This window comes from Panthera pardus, unplaced genomic scaffold (genome assembly GCF_024362965.1).
Source record: "Panthera pardus isolate Hobbes unplaced genomic scaffold, ASM2436296v1 HiC_scaffold_8, whole genome shotgun sequence".
Taxonomy (NCBI): Eukaryota; Metazoa; Chordata; class Mammalia; order Carnivora; family Felidae; genus Panthera; species Panthera pardus.
Window position 1 is genome coordinate 118,487,979 of NW_026527013.1, and position 6,545 is coordinate 118,494,523.

Consider the following 6,545-nt stretch of genomic DNA (forward strand, 5'->3'; position numbering starts at 1 on the left):
GTAAGGGAAGTATTGTCCAGCACCCACTATGTTGGATGCTGTGCTTTGCAAAGCCTCTCTCATTCAGCCCTCACAACACCCCTATGGGTTGGGCATTGTTGTTATTCTAATTTTGCAGGTGAGGAAACCGAGGCATAGAATGAGTGACTTCTGCGAGGTCCCACAGCTGGGTGGCAGAGGCCAGGATCTGTGCGACTCGATAGATCGGTTACTCTGTGCCAGGTCTGCAGGCGAGCTTGTGCCTTAAGTCCAGGTAACGGGGAGCCCGGGGTGGGAGGCTTTCTTTGTGGTCCGCGTGAGAAAAGGCTGTATTGTTCTCACAGTTCTGTGCTTCCTCCCGCCGCCATCTCCAGCTGGGGAAGATATCCAGGAGCGATGGTAAATTGGGTGCTTTTTCCGGGGTAGGTCCCGCGGCACCGTGGCTCAGGGTAGGGGAGGGACTAGAGTGTGAAGGTCGGTGGGAGACAGTGAAGACACCGGTGGACGGATGGACGGACCGTGCCGACAGGCGGGGCCGGCCAAGCGACCTCGAGAATGAACCTGAAGCCCCAGAGACGGCGGCGGGGACCCCGCGAGCCGGGAGGAGGCGTGGCGAGGCCTCCTCGGGGCCGATCGCGTCCCCGGAGCTCGCTCGGCCCGCCCGGCCTCCTCGGCCTCCTCGCCCAGGGCCTCGGCAGCCCGCGTGGCGGCCAAGTCGAAATGGGGCAGTGACCCACCCTCTTCTCTTCCTGTTCTGCTCCGGGGAAGAACGGAGGCTCCGGGCTCTGCGACTTAACCAACCGCGGGACCGGAGCAGAGGCGTGAACTTGTAATCTGCTAAGAAAGGTTGATAGTGACAACAGTAACAGTACTCTAGGCGTTTGCTTGCCCCACGCGATCGGATCGAATGAGATCATTCATTCGATAAACACTCATGTGATATCCACCTACTACATGACAGGCTCCGCCTCTTCATTCTAAAATATTTCTAGGCTCTTTCATTCTAAAACATTTCTCTTTATTCGTGTCTTTTTGGATAAGTTTTGTTGTAATATTATGTACCCCGAAGTGGCTAAAATCCACAAAATATCACAAAGTGAACACACCTGCGAAATCAGCAACAGCTCAAGAAGCAGAACACAGGATCTCACTACCCCGCCAAGGGGAGCCGCTACCCTGACATCAAACAGCCACAAATTGTTCTTTTCATTCAACAAATAAATGATGCCGGAAGGGCATTGTACACGACCAGTGGAGTGCTATTAATAAGAGGCTCCATTACCTAAGTTAGTTGCTGTTGAGCCAGAACAGGATTTGTGGGAGTGCTTGCTTTTCCTGGATCTTTTCAAGGGACTGAAAACCTGGGTTCTCACGCCCACCCCTTCCCAGACCACGTAGGCGCCTCCTGTGATCCCTGGGGTCCCTTGGTGGAATGAGACCTTTCCCTCTGAGGACCCTTCCTTCTGCGACTAGTGAGGGTGGTTAAATATTATTCAGAAATACTAGGACAGATTGGAAGCATGACTTATTGCAGTATTTATTATTACTAAAACTAATGTTATTCATGAATTTATAATAATAACAACACATGTTTGAAAGTGAATGTCTCCAGTCTGAGGCTCCTCATACATGTGGGGCCTGGGATTCATCACAAAACCTCACAGAGGTTCTATGGCTTTAAATAAGAACTGGAGGCTTCTTTAGAAATCCTTCAGAGAAGAGTGTTTCTGCCTGTAGCAGCAGAATCTTCCTACTGAGCAGAACCTCAGTTTCCACGGGATGGTAGATTAGAATGGCCCACCTTCATTGTTACCATGTTGCCATGAGTTCCAACCTACAAACTGTTAACAGTGGGAGGCAGGGATCTTAAGGGGTTTTTTCCCTGCATGTTCATTTCCTGCCAGACGGGGTGATGGGGGAAGGTCCAACCTGTTTTCCTGAGCTGCCTGGCCTGGGGATGCCTTAGGACAGTGCCCAGGAAAATCTCTTCAAACATTAGAAACTTCTATCTATAGAACTGCGTCCTTCATGACACCAGCTCTTTCCCAAAGGAGTCAGATGTCCCCAGAACAGGAGCAGCATCCGGTATGGAGAAAATGATGGGGTAACAGTTCCTTACATACAAGTGGGGATTTACAGTTGACAAAGCAGAACATTTCTCCAACTGTTTGGTGGACTTTAACGTGAATGCTTTCCCTGGGTTCTGTTTCTGTGACGATGGACGGGTATGGAACCCAAAACCCTTCGTTAATTTTGACGGTGACTTTGGCTTTGGCCCTAGAGTCACACAGACTTAGATTTGAGTCCCCCCCCCCGCCCCCCGCCACTCATTTGCTTTGTGACCTCAGGCAACTCTTGTTCACATTTCTATACTTGTGTCCTCGACTTAAAAATGTATATGATAGTATCATCTAGTTAGCCCATAGGCTGTTGTGAAGTTTAAATTCTATGATGCAAATAAAGCACTTAGCCAGTGCTTAGAGCATTGCAGGTGTAATAATAGTTAGGTTTAATTATATATTACCAATATGTTCATGTAATCTAATTCTTGCAGACATGGCAGAAGTCATTCTGACTTGATGGCTGACAGAAAGTAGTGAACTACTAATATATGCTGTATCATGGATAAATCTGAAAAATTATGCTGAGTAAAAGAAGTTAGACATGAGAGACCACCTATGGCATGATTCCATATATCTACAATGCCCAGAAAGGGCAAATTTATAAAAACAAACAGCAGATTTATGACTGTCTCAAGCTGGAGGTGGAAAGGGAGATTAACTGTAAAAGGGCATAAGAGATCCTATGGTGGGGGGGGGGTATACAAATGATCTAAAACTGATTTATTTTGTGCTCGCTTTGGCAGCACATATACTAAAATTGGAATGGAAGAGAGAAGATTAGCATGGCCCCTGCACAAGGATGATGTGCAAATTCATGACATGTTCTGTATTTAAAAAAAAAAACAACAAAAAGGATTTATTTTGATGATTGCATCACTAGGTAAAGTAACTAAAAATCACTGATTTGTACACCTAAAACGAGCGAGTTTTTTTTTGAAGAGTTTTTTTTTAACTTTTTAATGTTTATTTATATTTGAGAGAGAGAGAGAGAGAGAGGAGGGGCAGAGGAGACACAGAATCCGAAGCAGCCTCCAGGCTCTGAGCTGTCAGCATAGAGCCTGACATGGGGCTCGAACTCACAAACCGTGAGATCATGACCTGAATCAAATTCAGACACTTAACCGACTGAGCTACCCAGGCGCCCTGTGAGTTTTATGATATATAAAATATGTGTGAATAAAGTTGTTTTAAAAACTCAGAAACTGTCACAGAAGAAGGGAAGAACAGACTCCAGGTATTCAATTAGATGTTCTTTAGACTATGGCCCAGTCTTTGCCTCCCACTGGGTAGAAGAGAGAAGGCAAAGGGGGTGGGGGGGTGGGGGGGGTGGAGCTACTGTTAGAATCTTCATGAAAAAGGGATGGGACAAAGACAATTTGGAGAATGTAGAGATGGCAGTATCTTAAGGGAGAATGAGGAAGAATAAGCTTTTGGGGGGGTGTGTAAAAAAGTAATTGAGACTGTTATTCAACTTTTAGTATTATAAAAGCCTTTATGTTCTTGGGGTGGCTGGCTGCCTCAGTGGAGCCTACAACTCTTGATATCAGGGTTGTGAGTTCGAGCCCCACATGGGGCATGGAGCCAACTTAAAATAATAAATAAATAAAAAGAACAAGCTTTATATTCTACAGCTTTCTTAGTATTCTAAAAAGCTTACTGTTCTAAAAGCTGTATACACATCATCTTGTTTACACTGCATAACATATTATAAAATGAGTATTATTATCCCCATTTCAGGGGTCATAAACTTGAAACACATAAGAGTTAAATAACTTGACCAAAGTCATAAGCTAATATATGGCAGTCAAGATCAGAACCCAGGTAGTTTGTTCCAGAACACCTGCATTTTACAATGATGCTTTTAGTGCATATGAAAGGGAGGAGAAGGACATCAGGGTTCTGAGCAAAAGTTGAGGGGTGTGTGTGTGATTCTGGAATATTCTGAGACCTTTGCCTAAGGAAATGTGATGTTGACTTATGTAAATAAATCTTATGTAAATAAGAACCATATCACACATGTTGGTGGGAGTGGACCCTCTCAGTTTAATGCTGCTGGGTGCCATTTTTTTTAGATGAATATTTAAAAAGGCCTGACAACTCCTTCATTTCTGCATGTTTAAAGTGTGGCTGTACTTGTTTCCCATAGTATGAATTGAGCTCATGTTTCTGAGACAACATTCAGACTAAACGATCCCAGAATCCAGCCCATGGTCACATTCCCCTCTCCCAGCCTCTCACGGTGTCCCTCCTTCAACCAACAGTGCCCTTCCCACTCCAATTCCTGTCCTGTCAAATCCTGCTCAACTCTTCTTTTCTTCTCTTTTTTAAAAATTGTTTAATGTTTATTTATTTTTGAGAGAGAGAGAGAGACAGAGTGTGAGGGGGGAGGTGCAGAGAGAGAGGGAGACACAGAATTTGAAGCAGGCTCCAGGCTCTGAGCTGTCAGCACACAGCCCGACTTGGGCTGGAACCCACTACTCAAACTGTGAGATCATGACCTGAGCCAAAGTCGGACGCTCAACCGCCTGAGCCACCCAGGTGCCCCCCCCCCCCCCCCCCCCCCCCCCCCGCTCAACTTTTCAGTGGTATTTCCTCCACAGAGGATAACACTTTTCTGGATTAAATAGAAACAAGAACTGTGTTTTAAAGATCTCTCATGGTTGGCTGCATTGAGAGAGAATATGTGCCATATCCACACAGAACTTGAGAAGTAATGGATTCACAACTGCAATGCTTTCAAGGGCAAACAAACAAACAAACGAAAACAAAACAAAACAAAAAAACAAACCCACACCTAATCTTGTTGTTTGAAAAGTACGGGTAGCTAAAGTGGAAGTAATAGTCTCACTTCTTTCAATTTAAAAGATTTTAAAAACTGCACACATGAAACAGGCAATTTGTAAGTTGAAATGAAAGGAATTCAAGTCTCTTGGATGCTGTACAGGGATGAGAGGAGGTTGAAGGGAAAGTTAACATAGTAATGAAAAGATCAGGCAGGACTGGACAAGTGGTAACAATCTGGTAGTCTGAGTGTGGGAAGGGGTATGATTTTTAAAAATCTTTATTGTTTTCAGTGTGTGGGAAATACAAAACTAATGCATGCTTATTTTAAAAGAAATCAAACTTTCTTTTAAATATATAATATGGGAAGTTAATGTTCCACATACCTCCCTCTCAGGATCACCCCAAAGATAAGCCATAACAGTTGGGTATATATTTCTCCAAATATATATATATATATATCCTATATAACCATCTATGAAATAAGAAGTCATTAATCATATCCAAGTGAGCTGTAGACATTTACTTACAATCTCTTTCTGCATTTTAATGAATGTGGAATCATACCATATTTACTTTCATAACTTACTTTTTTTCATTTAACATAAGCTTAGACTCATTTGCCTGTGAACACAGATCTCTTCTATAGAGTATTTCTGGGTATGTAAACGCACTATATATTCAACCATTTTATCTCTATATATTGATGAACAGGTGGGTTGTTCCCACTTTTTCATCATCACAAAAATGACGCAGTAAACATTTTTTTAGTGCATCGCGTAGGAAAAAATTCCAAACGTGAGATTGAGGGGACAAACGAAATAACACCTGTAAATTCATAAATGGCAAAATTGCCTCCGAAGAGGTTTTGTGTGTTTTTTGTTTGTTTTTCCATCTTCAAAGTTCTTTTGGACAAACAGAACTCTGGATTATACAGAAAACTGGCTTCTTTCTTTGAACTTGACAGGGCATCACCTCCTCTGGGCTTGGCTGGAATAGGTGAGGGGGGCTTTGAAAGGGACACCAACGTCAGCGAGCGCTAATGTGTGTCAGAGCCGAGTGGGAGGTGGAGCGAGGGCCCCCCAGGACTCCCAGGAGCCGGATACCGCCGCCCGGAGCCCGAGGCTTTCACGGCAGATGGAGAATCCATTTTTAAGCCCAAGCAGGAAAGGGCTCAAGGATCGAATTTCCTCCCAACAAATACGCACCGTTCGTTTTAGGGCATTTCCCGGCTGCACGCAGGCCCCCCGCCCGCCCTGCCACCGTCACGCCCGCGACGCGAGTCGCCCGCCAGCCGCCCGCCAGCCGCGCGCTCTGGGGTTTCTGGGCGGGTTGGGCCGCGCGCGCTGCCGGAACCGCCGGAGCCGCCGGGAGCCGCCCCGCTCGCGCGCGCGCGGCGCCACCCCGCACCTGCCCGCATTGGTGTTTGCAAAGTGCATCCCCGCGCGTCTCGGCGTCTCGGGTTTGGCTGCACCCACGAGGAAGGGGACCCACAGCCGACGCCTGACACCGCGATGGTTCAGTGCCTGCCCACAACACATTCCTTTTCTGCCTGCGACCGGCAGGCGCATCTTTGGGTGGAGAATAAGGCCCCGCCTCTGGTAGAGGAAAATACCCCTCCCCAGCACTCCCCCCGCCCCCAGCCCCGGTCCCCCGGCCACC

At 46.1% G+C, this 6,545-nt stretch overlaps 1 non-coding gene across 1 annotated transcript; it reads left to right on the forward strand.

Annotated features, from left to right (window-relative positions):
• Nucleotides 1-2,829: 2,829 nt before the first annotated feature.
• On the forward strand, nt 2,830-2,936 carry LOC128775724 (U6 spliceosomal RNA). Its single transcript, XR_008420704.1, has one exon. It is a non-coding gene; the product is annotated as a U6 spliceosomal RNA (small nuclear RNA).
• Nucleotides 2,937-6,545: the final 3,609 nt, after the last annotated feature.